The sequence below is a fragment of the Oncorhynchus mykiss genome, chromosome 3 (assembly GCF_013265735.2).
Source record: "Oncorhynchus mykiss isolate Arlee chromosome 3, USDA_OmykA_1.1, whole genome shotgun sequence".
Classification (NCBI taxonomy): Eukaryota; Metazoa; Chordata; class Actinopteri; order Salmoniformes; family Salmonidae; genus Oncorhynchus; species Oncorhynchus mykiss.
The window spans coordinates 26,337,777-26,361,151 of record NC_048567.1 but is presented as its reverse complement, the minus strand read 5'-3'; the positions used below and the strand labels follow the sequence as shown (position 1 = coordinate 26,361,151).

General features: G+C 43.5%; 1 pseudogene; it reads left to right on the top strand.

Annotated features, from left to right (window-relative positions):
- The window catches only part of LOC110515999, a 36,292-nt pseudogene extending 26,300 nt beyond the window's left edge, over positions 1 to 9,992 (top strand).
- The last annotated feature ends 13,383 nt before the right edge of the window (positions 9,993 to 23,375 follow it).

The following is a 23,375-nucleotide window of genomic DNA, read 5'->3' as shown; positions in this document are numbered from 1 at the left end:
AAAACACACTAGACAGAAAATAAACACCCATGAAACACAAGTGGGAAAAGGCTACTACCTAAGTATGATTCTCAATCAGAGACAACTAACGACACCTGCCTCTGATTGAGAACCATACCAGGCCAAACGCAAAAACACAACATAGAAAACGGAACATAGACAACCCACCCAACTCACGCCCTGACCATACTAAAACAAAGACATAACAAAGGAACTAAGGTCAGAACATGACACTGTGTACAGCTTCAGCGATCGGTAAGCTGCTCTGACAGCTGACGCTTAAAGTTAGTGAGGGAGATATAAGTCTCCAACTTTAGTGATTTTTGCAATTTGTTCCAGTCATTGGCAGCAGAGAACTGGAAGGAACGGCGGCCAAAGGAGGTGTTGGCTTTGGGGATGACCAGTGAGCTGAGATAAGACGGAGTTATACCTAGCAAAGACTTAGATGACCTGGAGCCAGTGGGTTTGGTGATGAGGACCAGCCAACGAGAGCATACAGGTCGCAGTGGTGGGTAGTATATGGGGCTTTGGTGACAAAACGGATGGCACTGTGATAGACTGCATCCAATTTGCTGAGTAGAGTGTTGGAGGCTAATTTGTAAATGACATCGCCGAAGTCAAGGATCGGTAGGATGGTCCGTTTTACGGGGGTAAATTTGGCAGCATGCGTGAAGGAGGCTTTGTTGCGAAATAGGAAGCCGATTCTAGATTTAACTTTGGATTTGAGATGCTTAATGTGAGTCTGGAAGGAGAGTTTACAGTCTAGTCAGACACCTAGGTACTATAGTTTATAATGTTATAAGAGACATGGCACTGGAAGGATTACGCTTTTGCTTTACAGGCTCTATTTAAGGCTACTTTGAGTAGTGTTAACCCTTCAGATGTGTGCCTGTGTCTACATTGGGGGGAAATGCCTCACTGTGATATGGTATTGTGTGTTTTGGGATGTGGAAAATCCTCACAGTAAACCTTGAGTGTGATTACAATGTTAGAACATCATTACCTACAGATATCTTTGAAGGGGATGATAATAGAATCTAATTCCATATGTTTAGATTTGATTTAGATCAGTAATGCGTCTGTCTCAAACACCTATTGGTATTTTTTGTGAAGTGTTTTGATATCAATTGCACGGCCCATTGCTTGCCCACTCAGTCTCACGCTCATCGTCTGGTAGGCCACACGGCCTGCATATCCCCTCGTTGTTTAGTCTGTGAGATGCGGTTGTTTTGACAGAAGTGTAGAAACACATTGTTGCACCGGTGTTTGTATGCCTGGCTTATGGGAGATATGTCTGCGATTACATTCTACCTCCGTGTTTGGAGTGGAAGTGAGGACACTAAGCCGTGACCAGGATGTACTGTGTTTAAGTCCAGGGTGTGTCATGTCTGGGATGTCTGGGTGTGTCAGTGAGCAAAATACCAGTGCCTGTCTTTGACCTGAGATGTCCTACGATACAGACCGTGTCATGTTTATCTGTAATGTGGGGACTTTCTACTATGATGAGGTGTGTGAGTGAGTGGAGTTTGGTATGTCCCAGTGCGTACATCCTCCCCATGTTTTCATGCCTCTATGACTAAAGAGTCAATGTCCTGGTTACTGTTAGACGTATGTCTGCCGGTGGGCCAAATTCAAGTCATCACTCACTAGAGCTTGTTGAAATAACACAGCATTCATTCTGAAAAGACCCTATGGAAACACAAACTTCCTTTATTTTCTTTGCTGAAATGCTCTGTGTCCCGTTTTGACTGGGTTTGTTGTTTGATTAGTCAAAGGGAAGTCTATACATGCTGTAGTTGTCAGGATATTTTGGAAACTCACTTTGAAAGGGGTTTCTCACTGTACTGTGAGCGGTTTGTGCAACAACAATTGTCGTGTCAATGGGGTCTAAGAAGCAGCTATGTATCAATACAAGTGCGGTTTTCCTTGGCTGGAATGTCTGAGGAGACTCACAAAAGTTCCACACAAATGGAGGAGGATAAATATCGGCACACTTAAGCATGCTCATGCAATACGTGTCATTTTCAAATGAAGTGGGGCAGAATGGGAAGGACAAGGTCATCCCAAATACAGACATTCGGGCACTTTGCCAAGTTCAGCGCCTCACCCTAAAAATCATTGACCAGCGGCCTGTCACATTATCTCACTTCCAGACCCTTTGGCCCGAATCACTAATCCCAAGTCAATGCTTTAACTGTTGAGTTGGGTCCTCCTAACTTAGCATGGCCCAAGCAGTAGCCTTGTAGGCCGTACTTTGGATGAAGTTACCCCAAATGTTGGGTGTTACGTTTGGGCTCATATCAAGTCTCTGAACCGGACATTAACCAGACCTGCTATCCCCCTCTGTGTGTTTAGCCCCTAGCGACCGCCTCCCCCTGGAATGAGAGTGGAGGGGGCCGTAGGTCCTCAATACCCACAAAAGTACATGCTGGCAGAAGGCTGAAACACAATCCTTTTAAACCAGTGGGACTCCCCTCATAGGTCATTTGGGGAGAGCTTCTTATACTGCTTTTTCTTATTTCAGCTTATTTTAGACGATAATAAACAAGACGCTAATTTTCGGCGTTTTTTTTTTTAGCAAGGGGGAGCCGCTCATGGAAGAGTTTGAAACTGCCCACAGAAACTGATACTGCCCTCGTGGCTAACGGTACAAGTATAGGAAAACAATTACACTAAGTCCAAAACATTTGTCGGTATGTCTCAATAGACCGCTTGGCCGATTTCTCCGCTGGGTAGTGTGATTCTAACAGCTCTTTGCAGTGCACTTGGCCCGGCGCTACTGAAAGCTTTTCCATGAGCTGTTTTTACTGAGGACTCCAGCTCCACTGGCAATCCATGAAGGGAACAGAAGTGGGAGCCCTCGGTAGCTAGTCCTCAGGGCTTGAGATCTCAAAATGACAGAGGCGTGCAAATTGTCACTGTTAAAACTCCTAATTGCTAAAAAAAACCAAAGCTTCAAAGAGCCCCTTCATGTGTGGCGGTGGACTGCTATACACAGCTCTGCTTCCATGATGGAAAGGTTGATCCCATCTGTGGCATTTAAAAGTAAAGTTAGCTAGTACGCAAAGGATTGCTTATTGTGTGGTCTGCTGATGTTTTCTCCTCTTTCAAAGACATATAGTTTTACTCCTGTCAAAATCCTCCTCTTAAACAGTATGCAAAAATAGACTCCGTAATGATTTGGAGTTCCATTCTGGAAACGTGTGGTTTCAGTTTGGAATAACAAGGCTAGTGTGTGCGTGCGAGAGAGCATTTGTGTTTATCCCATATGTCACTAACTTTTGATACCTATTCTAAGTTAATTTGTCGATGCACTTTGAAGTGAACACGTCCACGTAGAAAGGGCATGTATTAGGTATTAAAATAGGAGATGTGGATGACTGATGTAGAGGAGTAACTTTTATATGCGTGTAACTGTGCGTTCTGCTCTTGGATTACATATGGCATATGCTGTATGACTTGTGACACTTTTCCCACTAATATGTGCAAGTGATGGACTTTTGTCTGGGAGATTTTCTAGATGAAAGGCCGTGATTAAATGATCAAATTGAATGATAAATGGAAAGTGAGGTTACCCCATGTCAAATATTGGTGAAATATATTCCATTATCAAAGTGTTCTGTGGTTTTAGTCTAGTGCTGCATTTGTCAAGCTCATTTGGGTTCATTTCATATTTCCTAGTTAATATGAAATGTCCCAAAAATGGACATACCCTTGTTGTGAAAGCACCAGGTCTCAGATACATGTGTAGGGACATTTTTCATTGTATCCCACAACACAGGTGGGCACTATACCTAGTGTGTATACGTATTTATTGGCACACATATTTAGAGCAGGCATTTGACAAGCATCGATTACAATGCAATCAGTACGTTTATGCCGTTTCAGCCAATCAGCATCCAGAATCCAAACTACCTGTTTTATAATACTTAATTTTACTCCAAGTCAGGTGTTTTTCTATTCCACATGTCTCAGCTCTCCTCTATGCCTCAGAGATACTGTAGGCCTCTTTGTGTGTGGTGTTGCACCCCAACCAACTGTTTTCCCCATCCATATTAAACCTCTGGAAGACATGGTGAGACTGAGAGCCAATGGAAAACCACCTTGGCTCTAGAGGACATGTTATTGGGTCTGACTAGACTACTTGCTGCTAAAGACATGGGGAAATGAAAATCCCCCCTCGTTTCAGATTCCCTCTCTCACAGCAAGTGAATCAAATCACATGTTATTCGTCACATGCTTCGTAAACAACAGGTGTCGACTAACAGTGAAATGCTTACTTACGGACCCTTCCGAATAGAAATAGTGACACGAGGAATAAATACACAGTGAATAGCAATTACGAGTAAAAAATAGCATGGCTATATACAGGGAGTGGAAAATAACATGGCTATATACAGGGACTACCTGTTGAGTGTGCGTGTGTGACTTGAGTGAATGTGTTCGTAACAATGGGCCAGATAGGGCCTCATTAGGGAGAGGGGTTTATGGATCCTGGAGCGCCAGCAGTGGAAAGAAGAGAAGAGGGGAGCACAGAACAGACAGAGACTCTGCCAATGACAGAAAAGTTTAGTGGGTGAGCTAGGGTCAGGAGAGGTACCCGCCATGTCTGTCAAGCCCATCCAGAGTATTTTGAGTGAGCTGCGGTTCCTTGAGTGAACTGACATTATTTATGCCTCGGTTTCCTCTTTCTGTCATCGGATAGGCCTACATTTCAATTTGAAACCATTTATACAGTGCATTCAGAAAGTATTCAGACCCCTTCACTTTTTCCACATGTTGTTACGTTACAGCCTTATTCTAAAATGGATTTAATCGTTTTTTTTTCTCATCAATCTACATAATGACAAAGCAAAAACTGGTTTTTAGAATTTTTAGCAAATTTATTACAAATAAAGGCTGAAATATCACATTTACTTAAGTATTCAGACCCTTTACTCAGTACTTTGTTGAAGCACCTTTGGGAGCGATTACAGTCTCGAGTCTTCTTGGGTATGACGCTACAAGCTTGGCACACCTGTATTTGGGGAGTTTCTCCCATTCTTCTCTGCAGATCCTCTCAAGCTCTACCAGTTTGGATGGTGAGCATCGCTGCACAGCTATTTTCAGGATTTTAGATCGGGTTCAAGTCCGGGCTCTTGCTTTGCCATTCAAGGACATTCAGAGACTTGTCCCGAAGCCACTGCTGCGTTGTCTTGGCTGTGTGTTTAGGGTTGTTGTGCTGTTGGAAGGTGAACCTTCGCCCCGTTCTGAGGTCTTGAGCCCTCTGGAGCAGGTTTTCATCAAGGATCTCTCTGTACTTTGCTCCATTCATCTTTCACTCGGGCTAGTCTAGTCTCGCAGTCCCTGTCGCTGAAAAACATCCCCACAGCATGATGCTTCCCCCACCATGCATCACCGTAGGAATGGTGCCAGGTTTCCTCCAGACGTGACGCTTGGCATTCAGGCCAAAGGGTTAAATATTGGTTTCATCAGACCAGAGAATCTTGTTTCTCATGGTCTTAAGAGTCCTTTAGGTGCAAACTCCAAGCGGTCTGTCGTGCCTTTTACTGAGGAGTAGCTTTCGTCTAGCCATTCTAACATAAAGGCCTGATTGGTGGAGTGCTGCAGAGATGGTTCTCCTCCTGGAAGGTTTTCCCATCTCCACAGAGGAACTCTGGAACTCCGAGTGACCATCGGGCCAGGTTGACCATCGGGTTCCTGGTCACCTCCCTGACCAGGCCCTTCTCCCCCGATTGCTCAAGTTGGCAACAGCCAGCGACAGTTGTGTCCACTCAAAGCTGCAGTGACTTCAAAGGGACTCAATTCTTGCTCATGTACCAAAGAGCGACTAGTTGATTTAATAATGCGTTGTTATGAAGTATGATTCATATTTTAAAGGCATGTATTTTCCAAGTGGAAATGATTTAACGCGAAGGCTTTAGACGGGGCTTAAATCTCCAGTCGCTTTCTCTCGATTCCTCTCTTTTTTTTATCCCTTTCTTTTTCATTTTCCAGCAGTTAGGCTTGTCATGCTGCGCTCATAACCAAACAGACCTCGTTAAGGGGAGTGATCATTAGCTTGGTGGTTAGAAGGGCTGAGATTGTAGCTGTCTCAAATGAGCCCACGACACGGCCCTATACTCTTAAAGCTTTCCCAGACTTTCTCTTTGACAATGCACTTGGGTGGTAAATAATGGACTAATGAACATGTTCATAACATTTATCATCCTCATAGTTCACTAAATGCCTCAAACACATGGAACATTGTGGAATCGATTCCGTGTGATGAACTGATTGCCATGGCCTTTGTGTCAATAAGTTATTTTTCTGAATTAGATTGAAGGCAGTTTGAGAGAGAAAAAAAGAAAGAATGTATTGGTCATTACTTACGGTGAAAATAAAGGGGAAGAGTTGCAATCAGATTTCCTGGAATGCTTTGGTTTCTCGCAAAGCTTTGCCTCCCAGCCTCTGACAAACCAACGTGTATTTCTGTAATGGAGGAATATCCAGTCAACGTTAGGGTAAAAGAGTGCGTTTTGCTGCCATATTCTGTTGACTGTTCACAGATGTATTGGCCCCCATCCTCATTGCCCAACTTGGTCTCAGAGCATTTCATATTATTATGTATGTAATTCTGAGACACTCCATTTAGTATGTTATGTTATGTTTCGTATGGTATGTATTAATTGGTCCATCATCCATCATCCATTTTGGTCCATCATCCATTTCGTATGGTATGTTACGAATTACAATTCCTATTATATATTACGAATTTTTCTAAATGTACAATAGGGGCGGCAGGGTAGCCTAGTGGTTAGAGCGTTGGACTAGTAACCGAAAGGTTGCAAGTTCATATCCCCGAGCTGACAAGGTACAAATCTGTCGTTCTGCCCCTGAACAGGCAGTTAACCCACTGTTCCTAGTCATTGAAAATAAGAATTTGTTCTTAACTGACTTGCCTAGTTAAATAAAGGTAAAATAAAAAATAGGTTACGAATTTGCAAAACGTATGATATGTTACGAATTCTAACTAGGTGGCTACTGTAGCTAGCTGGCTAACTTTGGATAGATTGGCTAGGGGTTAGGGTTAAGTTTAGGCGTTAGGTTAAAGGGTTAGGGGAAGGGTTAAAAGGGTTAGGGAAAGAATTAGCTAAAATGCTTAGGGGAAGGGTTAGCTAACATGCTTATTGGTTGCTAGGCATTCGCGTTGTATCTCCCCATCCTCCCTGACCAACCACCCTACTTTAGCTCTAGTAACCATACCAAACGTAACATATCTTACGAATTTGAGTCCCACGGAATTACGTTTACTATGTCACATCTAGTCTATGATACCAGGCTGCATTGCCAAGTACTCGTAATTAAAGGGGTACTTCAGGATTTGGGCAATGAAGCCCTTTATCTACTTTCCCAGAGTCAGATCAACTCATGGATACCATTTTTATGTCTGCATACATTTTGATGGAAGTTGCCAACTAGCGTTAGCGCAATGACTGATCGTCTATGGTAACTGCTAGCATGCTAGTCGATACCATAGACCTCCAGTCATTGCGCTAATGCTAGTTAGAATTGGCGCGCGAAATTGCCTCCAACTTCCTTCATACTGGAAGCAGAGACATAAAAATGATGTCCATGAGTTCAAGTGAGTTCAAATAGATAACGTGCTTAATTGCCAAAATCCCGAAGTATCCCTTTAAGTAAAAGAACAATGACGTTGGTACATCTTAAAGAAAAACAGGAGAGACCATTTTTTTTTCCATTCCCTGAGCTTTTCTGATTTCTTAAAACCAGGGCCAAATGTAAATAGAAAAACATAATAGGCAAACACAGGAAAAGCTGAAATGAAATACTCCTGGAGCCTGCTCAAAGCTACCATATTTTGACTCCATTATGACTTTGTGTTGCTTTAGTCAATAGATTATTGCTGATCCGTCTAGCAGCAGTTGTAGCCTCGGATCCCCTCTTGGTGTGGAAAATGCTTGTCATCTGACTCCCCAACACTGGTTCTGATTAGGGAGTTACTCCAGGAGTTCTGGATCCCAGTGCTCAGTCACATTAACCACGGTCAGGCCTGATTCCACGCTCACTGCTCTGAACGCTCTCACACCTTAGGTCTAGTCACTGATAACGTTGCATCTGAATAATACCCAGGAGAGGCTGAATTAGAAATGTTTCTATTATAATTTTACACAATGAAATCAAGCAGCAATCCAATTACACGTCATTCCACTGGGAGATGAGTGCAGACAATAACTCCTTGTGACTCTGAGGCTGTCCTTATATGGACACCGTAGCAATAGAATAAGCACTATAGGTTCACCAACGAGTAGTCACTCTAACAATCATTCAAATCAATTCAAACATGTGGAGAACGTAAGCATTTAATGAAATCTCATTTCATCACAGTTTCCAATGCTTTGTGACTAGGCTGATATTCAAACCCATGAGGTCCAATGTGAAATTGACCAGGCTGAGTATAGAGTAGAGTACACGTCGAGAGATCCCCTCAGATCTCAGATCAGTGGTGGAACAGGACGGCAGCGCCATAGTTCTCTAAAACACTGCTCTGTCTGAAAGACAGAAACCAGCCCTGTCCCAATGCTGAGGCCTCATCAAGCAAGTACTAACCCAAACCGGGAGTCACTCACTGATGTCAGGAATGGAGAAGGGAGTGAAAGACGATTACAAAAGGCATTCGCAGCCTGGAAAAAACACACAAGGCACAGAGGAATCACGAAAGCAAACGACCACAACAGTAGAGTCTGCCTTTAAAAGCAGTGGGACCCTAGCCTGTTAGATCAGAAACACACACACACATTCCGTCTGTAGTTGAACGTGTGGTTTGCTGTAGATCTGTCCAATATCATGCACTGTAAACTGTAAAGAATGCCCTCACTCGGGCTTACGAGTGCAACGGGACCTGTGATTCAGAAACGCACATTTGAAAAAAATCATATAGAGGTTTCATTTCGAAGTTCTCCCATTTCAAATTGCTTCCGTCTGTTGATTGAACTCGCTATCGAATCACATGTGGGCAACGATAATTTCCCCACCCACCCTGCAAATGGTAATTCTTAACTAAATTCGATTTAGGAGAATTCAGATGTTTGTTTGGCTGATTTTATGGACATGCACTAGGCATTACAACACCGGAGAACGTGAGAAGGGCTGCTTTTCCAGGGAGGAATCCTCCTAAGAGACAATGGACTCGACATGGGAGGTTCTGTGTAAGACACGGTATCTGTCAATCACAAGGCTTCTGGTGTGATCCCAGCAGGTTGTGTGTGTCTGAACACCCATGGGTATACTTGGTGGATTGTCCTGTTTTTGTCTGTTCTAAAGGAGCTCAAAGAGCTGTGTATTGTATTTGAACAGTCAAACTTGTGCGAAGGAGATCCTCCACACTGTGATTGGTTTGATAGATCAGGATATGCAGCAGCACAGTCTGTCTGTCTGTGGATCAGATTATGCAGACGATCCAAACATCATCTCTCTGTGTGTCTGTATGCACTAAGGATCCTAACAGTGTCTCTCTGTATGTATGTGCATGCTGCAGGAAGCTACACTTTGGGGCGGTCAGTGGAGAGGGTGGCCCAGATGTCCTGTGCTCTGATCCGGGACAGAAGCCCCGCCCTTACAGGACAGCTGCTCCAGGCGTGAGTCAACCCGGAAGAGCAGACCACTTCGTCCAGCCTCGCCTTGGACCACCCTTATCACTACTACCCACCTATGACTTTGCTACAAGGTGTGTGTTTGAGAAACACTCTGAGCCTTCAAACTCTGTGTATGACATGAACTGCACGAGAAAAAGGAACCGTGTGATAGGGAAGAGTTTAACATGGAGACAGTTCGCTTTGCAAGTGTGTGAGACTATCTATAGTCCTATGGTCTGAGACTTCAAACAGTACTGCGTTTCATTCACATGGAGAAATACTACAGTTTACTATAGAATACTACAGTACTTACTAAATAATTCTGTAGTAAACTGCAGTATAATATACTACACACTGTAGTATCCCTCGATCATGTGATGTACTTACTATAGAATGCTGTAGAATACTATAGTAAATACTACAGTAATGTCCGCAAAAACACTATACTTTTTTAACTAGAGTAAATACTACAGCATTACCCTCCCTCATATCCCAATTTGTGCCACGCATCAATGTGTTCCCCACAAGTTATAGACAGAGCAGAAGCTCTGAACTATCCATTCAGACCCCAGTCCTACCTACCTACAGGTTATAGACAGAGCAGAAGCTCTGAACTATCCATTCAGACCCCAGTCCTACCTACCTACAGGTTATAGACAGAGCAGAAGCTCTGAACTATCCATTCAGACCCCAGTCCTACCTACCTACAAGTTATAGACAGAGCAGAAGCTCTGAACTATCAATTCAGACCCCAGTCCTACCTACCTACAGGTTATAGACAGAGCAGAAGCTCTGAACTATCCATTCAGACCCCAGTCCTACCTACCTACAGGTTATAGAAAAGAGCAGAAGCTCTGAACTATCCATTCAGACCCCAGTCCTACCTACCTACAAGTTATAGACAGAGCAGAAGCTCTGAACTATCCATTCAGACCCCAGTCCTACCTACCTACAAGTTATAGACAGAGCAGAAGCTCTGAACTATCCATTCAGACCCCAGTTCTACCTACCTACAGGTTATAGAAAATAGCATAAGCTCTGAACTATCCGTTCAGACCCCAGTCCTACCTACCTACAAGTTATAGACAGAGCAGAAGCTCTGAACTATCCATTCAGACCCCAGTCCTATCTACCTAGAGGTTATAGAAAATGAGCTCTCTTAGTATTTCTCCACTGGTTTCCTGAAGGAGAAAGCCTCCACTTCTATGTCAAAGATAATAAAGCAAAAACACCATGGTAAATACTACAGTAATGTCCGCAAAAACACTACAGTAAATACTACAGTAAATACTACAGTTTGCTATAACACAACAGTAAATACTACTGTAAAACGCTACATTAATTACTATAGTATATACTACAGTTCTCTATTACTACAGTATTTATACTATAGTTACCTGTAAATACTACATATTACAACAGTATACTACAGTAAACACTACAGTAAAGTCTGCAAAAACACTGCACTTAATACTATAGTATATATACCATAGTATGCTATAGTTTTTTATGTGGAATGGTCTCTAGATCACTGGATAAAGGTGCTGCTGAATGGAGGAGAGGAGTTGGCATTACTGTATACATGTGTGATTTTGTACTGCCATGTTTGAGTGGAGGTTTAAAATGAGTGGCACATTGAAATGTTATTAAAATATTGCTTTCAATAAAAATGACTTTTCTTTTCGTTTTAGCCATCACATAAATTGTCTTTGTTTTGATTATGCTATGACCGCAACATTGTGGGGTTCGCAGACCACCCCGGACATCTCCTGTTGGATTCAGTACTGTATTGACCATTTTGTAGAGAATGTCCCTATGGCATTACAATGACACAATCCCGACGGGTGCCTATTCCATTCAAATGGATACAGTAGCACAGACCTTACTTCAGTGTTCCTGGTAAATATACAGATCGTGATAGGGACAAGTGTAATTGCTTTGTCTGAGACCCCACACATCAGTTGAGCCCATAATGAAGCAGCTTAGTCCTATTGAAGCTCCAGCTTCTTCACAGTAACTGTGAAGCTGCATGGACTAATCATACACAGTAAGAGGGAGCCCAAGGCAATAGTCTATCATCCTACTGTAAGTCTTTAAGTGAGGCATAGTACAAAGGTATACAGAACCCAGGTTAGTAGTGTAACTTTGTTTCCCCCTACTCTCAGTCAGCCATCGCTCAAACCTGTATGTGTGTGTGTGTGTGTGTGTGAACGAACGAGTAGGCTACACATTGGCTACAGTATGTGTGTGTGCTTGTGAGAATGTGTGTGTGTGTTGTAAGTGTGCTTGTGATAACATGTGTGTTTGTGAAAGAGAGAGAATCCCAGAGAGAGAACAAGGATTCCCTCAGGTTAATGTTTTTCTCACAGGAGTGGAAGAAAGTCTCAACATCAAAAGGCTTTTTACTCTTGATCCCGGCACATTCCACAGCAACCGTACCGAGGTGGAGAGCGATTGGTTTTGTTGTTGCTTTGTATATGCCATTTACACTTCCAGGGCGGATCCGATTTCCAACATTTTACATCCTCCAAAATGTAGTGGAATACCGACTGTTGATGGAAGCTGCCTCAGGGATAGTCAGGATCACGCCACACTGCATGCTTCTAGACATGAGAGGGAATGTCTTGTTAAAAAAAATATGTATTTACCTTGTTTCAGAGGGAAGGTTTTATCATAATATGATGACTCGTCTTTGTGTTCAAACATTTTCTATATGTGATTTGCTTGTCTTTTAGTTCATTAGTTGATTGTCTGCGGACTAGACACTAATCAGAAAAATTGGTGTACTCAGATTTACATTATTGTTCATCTCTGACAATATAGGGACACCTGGTGGATGATCATGGTACAGCATGAGCTCTTTATAGAGTTGTAGTTTGTTCATTCTCCACAAGGGACTCTCATTGAGCTCACTTCCATGGTGGTATTTGCTGTAGCACAGCGCTTCCCAACCCTCGTCCTAGAATATCCCCAACAGAACACATTTTCATTGTAGCCCATGACAAATGCACCTCACTCAACTCATTGAGGCTTGATGATTAGTTGACAAGTTGAATCAGGTGTGCTTGTCCAGGGTCACAATAAAAATGTGTTCTGTTCTCATTGCGCTCTTGTGACTCCTTGTTTGCGGGCTGGGTGGCTGCAGGCTGACCTCTGTCGTCAGTTAAACGTTGTTTCCTCCGACACATTGGTGCAGCTGGGTTCCGGGCAGGTGTTAAGAAGCACGTCTTGGTGGGTCATGTTTCGGAGGATGCATGACTCGACATTCGCCTCTTCTGAGCCTGTTGGGGAGTTGCAGCGATAAGACAAGCTCGTAATCACAAAATTGGGGAGAAAAAGGGGGTTAAAAATAAAATAATACAAAGTGTACTGTTGGGGGTACTGGAGGACCAGGGTTGGAAAACACTGCTGTAGCACACCGTGATCTGAAGAGTCACGATACATTTAGCGTAAAACAGTTGTACAGGCAATAAACATATTTTTATTTTGTAAAAGAGGTGTGATCACTGATTCTTATCACTTTGTTAACAAAATATATTAAGTCTATCAAAAGTGTGCAAGTTTGAACATGTGTTATTTGGTAATCAGTGTTTCTGATCTAGACACCTTGGCTTACCCTCTCCCTCCTTTAGCCTCATGGTTCCAGTCTCAGGGTTGGGGAGTAACGGATTAGGCCTAATGAAATCCATAGGCCTAATGGACTCATGTTCAAACTTGCACACTTTTGATAGACTTAAAGGGGCAATCTGTAGTTTCTACATCTATTTTTGGACTTATAAATTATATATACAGTACCAGTCAAACGTTTGGACACACCGTACTAAGTTTGGACACACCCACCTATTCAAGGATTTTTCTTTAGTTTTACTATTTTCTACATTGTAGAATAATAGTGAAGACATCAAAACTATGAAATATCGCAAGGAATCATGTAGTAACCAAAAAAGTGTTAAACAGTGTTATATTTTAGATTCTTCAAAGTAGCCACTTTTTCCCTTGATAACAGCTTTGCACACTTTTGGCAAAGCATGCCATTCTATGAGCGCACCATTTATATTTCAACTCAACTCAATGAGCCAAATCAGTCCTCCGTGACAACAAAATTATAAACAACAGAGTCCTTAGTTTTGGGGTCAAACAATTTGGCTAATCTATACTTCCATATTTCCAAGTCCTATTCTTGAAGATCAGGGGGTATAACATTTATTGCAATGACTGGAATTCTGATAGACTTTGGTTCTTAATGTAAAGATATCATTTAATGGTATGTAGTATATGTAGTAGAAAGGGATGGGTTAGAAGAAGCCTACATAACCAATCCATAAAGTAAAATTTAGCATCCCATGTATGGCCAGCTATATAAACTTTAACATTGATTTATCCTGCAATAGATGTTGTTCAATTGGTAACATAAATGTTTGTCTTCTAATGCCTCTCAAGGGGAAGTAATCTAAAAGTAACGGAATGTAATCAGATTACGTTACTGAGTTTGGGTAATCCAAAAGTAATGTTACTGATTACAATTTTGGACTTGTAACTTGTAACGGATTACATTTAGAAAGTAACCTACGCATCCCTGCTCATGGTCTACCAGAGTGCGTCTGACTGAAATCACTGTCATAGACATTTGTTATGTCTGAGTTTTACTCTAGCCAGATATGGAGACCATGGCCACCACATCGCAGAGCTAGGCCAATTTTTCACCGTTATTCACTTTTTTACAGAGCTGAATAGGAGAACTAACACAGTTCCAACTAAATGGGGGTCTGTAGATCTGCCAGGCCCAGACAGCCAGTCATCATCACCCTCACCAGACAGGTTTGATTATGGCCTTGGCGCTTCCCTGGAGGCCCTGAGGGGTGCGCGTGCGTGCGTGCGTGTGTGTGTGTGCTTGCGTGTGAGAAAGAGTGTGTGTGTGAGTTTGTGTGTGAGTGTTAGAGTTTCCTCTAAACTAGGATCACTACTTGGATCACTTAGTTTAGGAACTCTGGGCCAAAGGGTCCCTTAGAACACAAAGCAGCAGAGAATACACCCACAGACGGACAAGAAAACCGTTCTTCCTGGATACTGAAAAACAAATATATCAAGGGGAAAAAGAGCAGTCAAAGTGTAGAGGATACCGTATACAGACGGGATGCACAGGTCAGGGTGTGTAGGAGATGTGGTGCCAAGTACAACAGTGTTATTTACAGTCAGGAGGGGAGGTATTTAGTGAGCTGAACCCAGGTCAGTTCTGTTGAGTGCCTCTTATGATGTCATTCCAAATCTAGATCGTCACTAAAGATATTATGAGAGGTACAAAGCATAGCTACGGGAAGTAGGGGTGCTGAGGGTGCTGAAAAATCAGAATTAAAAATATATATGAATAAAATATACTAGTTCTGTATTAGCGAACCAATATAACCATCAAGATACACCACAAATTCAGCAGGGTCAGCAGTTGAATACTGCCTCCTAGTGGAGTGAAGTGTGTGAATTATAATCGAGGAGATTGAGGTAGTTCTTTCGATTGGTTATAATTACAGTAATCACCAGCCCTTGGGCCAACCAATGCATAACAGTATCTGTCATCCTTCAGTACCAGTGCATGGTTGTTGTCTCAGGGTCGGTTTTATACACACAAGGACCACAGTTATGGGATCAACTATATTGGTGTATAAAAGACTGACACGGAGAGTTACGTTTCCCAGCATACAACACATACATCAAAATCAACCAGATAAAGGAGAAAATGATTGAGGTGAGATGAACTGAGTACTGAGGATGTAAATGGTTAACACAAACAGCAGACAGAGTAACACAGGTTACAGTGGGTAAAACGCTCCAGTTTTGTCTTATGCTCATTTGCAACTAGAGAGAATATTTTGAACATAGACGTAAGAAGAGATACAGAGAATTGCAACGTGTGTGAGGGAATGAGACGCTCACACACACTGCATCTGGAATGTAGACATTCACACCCTATTGACCATTACCTTTCACTCATACAACCATGTGTTTTACAGCTACACACACATCCGGTGTGCTCACCATGCTCTCAGCCCTCTACAAATATTGCACTTAAGCCACTCTTCCTCCAACACCTCCTCAAAACGCTCCTTTCCACTTCTCACTTCTCCAAATTCTGTGGATAACACTCCTTTGTCTCACCCCTCTCTGTGTTGCTCACTAAATAAATGTTGAATAATATTTTTCTTCAGTGATTTTTCTGTCCCTTTTAAAGCATTGTCCTTTCCTTCCTTCCTTCCCTCACTCACTCCCTCCTTCCCTCACCCACTCCCCCCTTCCCTCACTCCCTCCTTCCCTCACTCCCTCCATCCCTCACGCTCTCCCTTAAGTCCTATATGGTCTCTGCTTTTCACCACATAAATTCATTCCACATTCTCTCTCGCAGAGCTGTCACTGGTCCACACATGCAGTGAGCTTTATAGATGAGAATCAGCAGGGTATCAGCTCTCTGATGGGTTCCTATGAAACTGGAGGAAACAGAGACTCAGGCAGACATTTTTGACGTTCTGTCTGACATCAGCCCCAGTTCTGGCCTGTCCCATTCCCCACTGTGCTCAACACACATGGCCTTGGGTAGGTCCAGGAGTTTTACCTGACCACATGACATGACCAGGAAAGATTATTGGCCCTAGTTATAGCCTGGCCTCAGTGGAGGCTGCTGAGGGGAGGACGGCTCATAACAATGGCTGGAATGCAGTGAATGGAATGGTATCAACCACATGGAAACCATTTGTTTGGTGTATTTGATACCATTACACCTACTCCGCTCCAGCCATTACCACGAGCACATCCTCCCCAATTAAGGTGCCACCAACCTCCTGTGCCCTGCCTGCATGTCCCATCCCCCACTGTGTTCAATTCACATGGCCATGTGTGTAAAGCCAGGTGTGAACTGACAAAGAAAGTTTCGAGACCCCAGTTACAACCTAAACCAGTGTTTCCCAGACTTCTCCTTGAGTACCCCATGGCAGTTTCACTTATTTGATTTATTCCAGTAATAACACACCTGATTTAAATAGTAAGCCCATCATTAGCTGAAGTAGGTGTGCTATTGCTGGATTACGTCAAACATGTGGAACTAGCTTGGGGTACTCGAGGAGAGGTTTGGGAAACAAACCTGACCCAAACACATCCAAAAGACTCCATCAGCAGGAACGATGTCCAAATCCAGCCGACATAGCAGCCCCATGCCGAGATCCTAGGGTGGGCTTGGTTAAGTAGAACAAAGTGGTCTAAATTGGGCTCTGTGATTATCCGCCACTACGATTACCTCTGCAGGCCGGCCCTATCGCTCATCATGGCTGATTATTTGTATTTGGAAGGGTAGAAGTGCTCTGTCGTAGGTGGAGAGTGTGAGTCGTGTGTGGAGGGGGATGTAGTGATGAACTTTACAAATGGGGATGTCCCTCTTATGTAAACTAAACAGCTGAGAAACCAAACAGAGGGAAGAGGTCTAGGGGATAGACTGGGATTAGGATGGAGCTCTACAGTTAACTCACTCTAGTGCACTGTGTGTCATGGTCTCCAGACTAAACCACTCAGTTACAAATGGTCTTGCAGTAACTGCTATTCGTACATATGGGGTAGTAGGAGGGTCTAATTGGACTGAATGTCTGGTAAAGTACATCACTTTGAAACGATGCCATTTTTTACTGAATCCCATTTTGATGTGCGGTGTGATCTGTGCAATGATGTGAGTGTGTGTGGGTGTGGGGGGAGACAGAAAGAGAGAGCAGGGACGGAGAGAGAAAGAGAGAGCCTGTTAGTTGGAAGCAGCTGTGGACCTGGCACTGGTTTTACCTGTGAGCTTTCTTTCACGGCAGGAGCTCCATCGCTCTGACGGCCATGTTGCAATTCTGTATGCAATACAGAGGATGGAATATCAACATATTTCAAGGAATTTTCCCTCCTCCGCCAGAGGAAGCAGTCATCTTTGTTTCTTTCCTCCTCAACTCCTTGGATGCCTCTCAATCGAGGACACCTTCAGTGAGTGTCGAGTTAACACACACACACACCTACGCAAACTCCCAGTCACACTTTTAATTCACATTTGTACAGAACTGAAAACACGAGAGCAGAACATGCCTCAGGGCCTGAGCATATTCCAACTGCAGTGTTGTGAAAGATTGCAACCATTCCCCAGATGAAACCCTCAAAGCCTAAAGCGACGTACTTTGTTATCATGGCATGGCATCATGATTTGAATTGTTTTGGGAAGAAACGACTAGTAACACACGGTTCCAGCCATCCACCCAGCCACCACGCTGTGCAGCGGAACGTCTTCGGAGAGCTCCTCTCTCAGTAGTCCTCATGGAAAACACTCTCCCTTTGGCAGCTTCCAGCGTCTCCCCGAAATGATTTACGACTCCGAATCAGTCGTACTGTTCACTTCCCCTGAGGGGAGTCTCCAGACGTCGCTCTGACTTTCCTTCTGCTGTCACGTCCCATTTAGATAGACAGCTCTGGGGTGGATGTGTCTCACTGCGTGAATGTTTTGTATCATTTAAACCCACAAGAGTTACCAATGAATCAACTTCAAGCAGTTGAAGATCCATTGATATTTATTATCTTTTCTATCTAGCTTTTGGATAATGTATTTGAGCAATTTTGAGATATATATTAGAGCCATGACTTCTCAGGCTTGTTCTAGGAGTTTGGCCCCTGCTATATGCAATGTATCATTCCATAATGACTCCATGTTGTTTTTCTTGCTGGGTAGACAACTTCAGATAATTCCAAAACTTGCGCAAGACGAGAGTTCCAGCGGCTGTACTTCAGAGACTTCAGTACGCATCCGGACCGACTGCCTCTTTTCTCCTCTTTCCCTTATTCCTTACAAATGAAGTCTGAGTAGCAGCGCCATGCTCGAGTGAAATTTATTGATCTGCAACAGTCCCTGCACATCTAATTGGCTGTTTTGGAGTTAACCCCGGTAGTGATGGTTCTCTCAGCTGGGCCCAAATGTCTTCCCGGCCACAGCAGCGCAGCCTGTGGTGCTTTTGGTCTGGGTGTGCACTTTTCATAGAACCCGGCCGTAAATCTCAATTGCTCTCGTACTTTTAACATCTCCATTACCCTGGCTGTTTTGTCAGCACACCATTGGGTGTAACAGAATCCTGTCTAACCAACATTTAAGTCATTTCCTACCCTTAAGGCCAGATATTACGGTGCGGCGGCCAGCGAAGGTACTGTAGCGGGTTGGCGGATTGGAGGATGGAGCCCAGGCAGCAGAATGGCAAAATGGGGACCCGGTTATAATCTAATTAAAGAGAGAGAGAGGGAAAGAGGCCCCAGAGGCACACAGGGCTGGCCAGCGCCAGGAGTGTTCCCCCAAACTGCACCGCAAAATACAATGTGGTAATGTCTCCAGGCCTAATTCTTCCGGAGGAGAGAAAAAAGGACCCTTTCCTGCTGCAGACGCTGACGGCCACATCCCACGCTCTGACATCAGAGAGGGAGAGAGACAGAGCGAGAGGGAAAGAGAGAGAGAGAGACAGAGCGAGAGAGAGAGAGAGGGAAAGAGAGAAAGAGAAGGAAGAGAAACAGAGGGAGAGTGAAATAGGGAGAGAGAAAAAGGACAGAAATAGAGGGAGAGGGACCAGAGATGATTTATGCCCTGCTGTGCAGACACCAAAATAAATCTGGGGACTTACACAGACAGGCTGGCCATAAAGAACAGGATAATTTCAGACGTTTTCATTTTTTAAACCCCAAATGAGCTAACTTCTCCTCCGTCGACGTCAAAGCTAAGGGTTTTGTTTTATGTCACTAGAGACATTACATGATATTGTTTCCATCCTGGGGGGGGGGGACTTACTCTATAGTTGGATGATATATGGGGCTCCTTACTCTCCTGGAGCTCATCTGGGGAGCTCCACAGTTAATTATTAGGTCTGCCGTCGTGAGAACTTTGTTAACAGTGTGTGGGCAGGCTTGTTAAAAATGCTACTAATTTGAGGGGTAGAAGTTATCGCATCACGCCTCTCTTTGCCATCAGATTACATTAGCCCGTGGGTTATATGTCAGTCGCCACTCACACATGCGCACACACACACACACACACACACACACACACACACACACACACACACACACACACACACACACACACACACACACACACACACACACACACACACACACACACACATATACACATTTGCACGTGTACACACATGCTAAGACTCACACACACTTGCATGCAGGTCTGCATACACACACATGGACTTCCAGGTGACAAAGGGCTATGATACACTTCACTCATTCAGTTCACGCCGAGATCAATTTCACTGTGGCGATTCCACTTGCATGTGTCTGGTGTGCACCTTTTAGAAGGGAGAGGGATCAGTTTCAGTTTAAGTGAACCTGATGTTGACTGTTAAAAGGACCGTGAACTGTGACCTTTGATAGCTGCAGCGAACACGTGTGCAGACGAGGAACCACTTTACATGGGCACAAAGGATTGGGGTCAATTCCATTTCATGAATTGTGTTTTCTATGTGTATATTGAATTTCAATTCAAGAGGTGAATTGGCTGAATTAGAAATGGAATTGACCCCAACCCCGCATAAATAAGCATAAATGTCCATTGAAAATGAGTCATATTTGTGAAGTAAAGTATCAACACAGCCTTTCAGTACACACAAAGGGTGGCCTATGAGACTCCCTCTCCAGTTGACCCAAACCTTGCCCCCTCCTCACCTTTCCTACATTTCTGATTAATTTCCAGCCACCAGATGCTCTGGCAAAACTCGTAAATGGCCAAACCCATAAACTCACAGCTCTATTTCTCCAACAGCTCTTTCTTGTGGAGAGCGCCAAGAGTGTCAGCCGGCATGTCCCTTCAGCACGGGATGCCCCAAATACGAATTCTGAACAAAGTGTTTACAGTAGAATGCTACACTGATGTGATCTAGATGTACTTCCTGTTTACTCTACCAGCGCTGCTGGAGCATTTGTTAGTCAGAATTCTGATCATATTGATTATCGCATGCCACCGCAAAATGGAGCCCACGTGTAAACCGCTGGAGCAGTGTGTGTGTGTGTGTGTGTACCAGCCTCGGTGTGAAAACCAAGGTTGGTGTGTGTTCAAGACTGTGTGTTTGCAAGTACGAGTCTGTGTGTGTATTCCAGCCTGTGTGCGTACTGTGTTTGCCTGCTGTGTGTTCTGACTCCAACCCTCTGTGTAGTGCAATTAGCACGTAGTAATCAGCTCTATAAAATGGCAATCTGGTTTAAGGTAAACAGATGGGGTTGTATGATACAGTCGATTAAGAAAGAAAATGGTGCTTGGTGCAGTGTTTGATCAGCAGGCCCTCAGCAGAACAGTTATTTACACGACTTACCACAACTATGGCAGTGTCGCTCAGTGTTAGGCATTTTAATACCAGGAGGCAATCTTTTAATATGGTTTATTTATCGAGGAGAAAGGGAAATGACGTGTTGATTGCTGAACAACAAGACTGACGTGCGTGAAGATGAGTGATATGTGAGAATGTTCCTGTAAATGCTCGGTGTTCTTTCATCTTGAATTGAGAGATGTGTGTTACCTCAATAACTACACTGGGGGACATTGTACATGTGGGAAAAGTAGTTCCATGTCTGTCAAACGTGTTTAGAGGATGTCAAAGCTCATGCTTTGTAAAATACCATAAATATGCAATGTATACGTTGTATAAATACATATATTCAAATGATGCTGAAGTTGAAGTTAAAGCAGTTACTAGTGACGTTGAGACAGTATGTATAAGAGCCTTATAGGCCTAAAGGAGCTAACAAGTGTAGGGGGACAGATATAAACATTACAACCCACAGTCCGTCTTCATACTTGCCAACAGAATTAGGGGGATTTTTCCCCACTTGATCTGGGACTTCTCTGGCAATGCATGGTGCTTTGGTGCGTCAGTGTGGGTCATTCAATATCAACAACTATAATTAGTAAGCGTAAACAGCTGGGGGAAGACACTGAGGAAGCACTGAATCAAAACTAGTCGAAGGAGAGGAGTTTATTTCTTCAAAGAGGTGTGAGGAATTTGTTAAGACAATGTGTGATTCAGGAACAGTCAGCGACAGGGCCGGCTCTAGGCATAAGCAACATATGCGATCGCTTAGGGACCCCGGCCACTAGAGGGCCCTTGACTCAACTTACTGTTGACAGTTAGTTTGTTAGTTTGTTAGTTAGTTTGGTTGTGCTTCAGCAGATTTTCTCTTATTTTTTTCAGTCATTAGTCTCAGCGGGGACATCAATAACCGGATGTTACAGTTTTCAGGGGAAATGGAAGAGAGAGCTTGAGTGAGAGTGACTAACAAAATCAATGGGGCCCCCTGGAGGTCAGGGCCCCTTGACACGTGCCCGGTCATATTCGGCCATTACTACAACGTATTTGTACATTAAAAAGGAGTGACTCCATCTTAACTCCTCCTCCGCATTTACTGGATTGGTTGAACAGTGCAGAAGAGAACCTCCCCCTACAGTTTTTGACCATACATAATGTGGGTGGGTGGGGGGGGGGGGGGTCTAGTTTCAGGCATTTATTTTACGCCTGCTACGTCAGGTTAGTCTGTCACTTACAGTCACTCAATTAGCCATGTCAGCTAACAATTTTTAGAATGGTAAGTTAGTCTAGCAAGTTAGTCTAGCATGCAGGGCACGTTTCCAGGGGCACTGACCTCCAGGGGGACCCACTCTCACTCAGATATCATTAACATGGCATACATAAGTCATGGCAAAATGTGTAGAACTGCAGAAAACTTGCTTTAAAATTGCAAAAATGTCTCACTGCCTCCCTGGAAAAATGAGTAGAATTACATGAAATTTGTCAAAACATTATATTATATTATCCGCACCATGGCAAAATGTGTAGAATTGCATTAAATGTACTTTAAAACTTGCCGCGTACATAGATAATCACTTAGGGCCTCTAAAAGGCTAGAGCCAACCCTGGTCAGGGATATACTAACCCAAAAAGTTTTGAAAACATTTTCACATTTATGAACTAAATGTTTTTTATTCATTGCTTACAGTATGAATGATTGATTTACCATTGTTTTCTAATAGCCCCATACAAACAATTAATGGTGAACTAATGTGGGTATTAATTCATAGGTAAACAAACTACGTAGGCTACAATGTTTTTACATTTTGCAGAGGAGAAACACACTTTTGAAAGAATAGTCTCAAATACAATACTCTCCCATCCCACGCTTCATCCTGAGTGAAGTTGTTCTGTCCTCTCTCCCAGATTGACAACATCCCTATTGTTTCCTATTGGATGACTAATAGCTGCAGCTTTCACGCTACAGGGATTTTTCAATTCCTTCTTGAGTCTGTCCAACTCCCCCACTCATTTTCTTTAAATCGGCACACCCTGTCTTTCTGTTCCAGCTTCTTACTTCCTGCACTCTCCATCTCTCTTTACTTATACTTTTGTTTTCTCTCTCTCTCTCCTTCCTCAGTGTCAATTTTCCATCACAGACTTGCTGTGACATTGGTTCCTTCGCAGGTCTCCCTCAGTGCTTCTGTTTGTGCAGATGGATTATGTGTCACAGGAAGTCCCTCCCCCTTCCTTCTTCTCTGTCTTCTAATCAAGCCCCAGGGAGGTCTGGAAATCCCTGGAACTGATGCTGTTCTCCTTCCCGTACAAACCTCCTCCTCCCCTTCACTCTTCAGTCCCAACGAGCTAGCCCGATTCAACCCCCAACCTCCCTCCCAGCTCCTGCACACTGCACTGT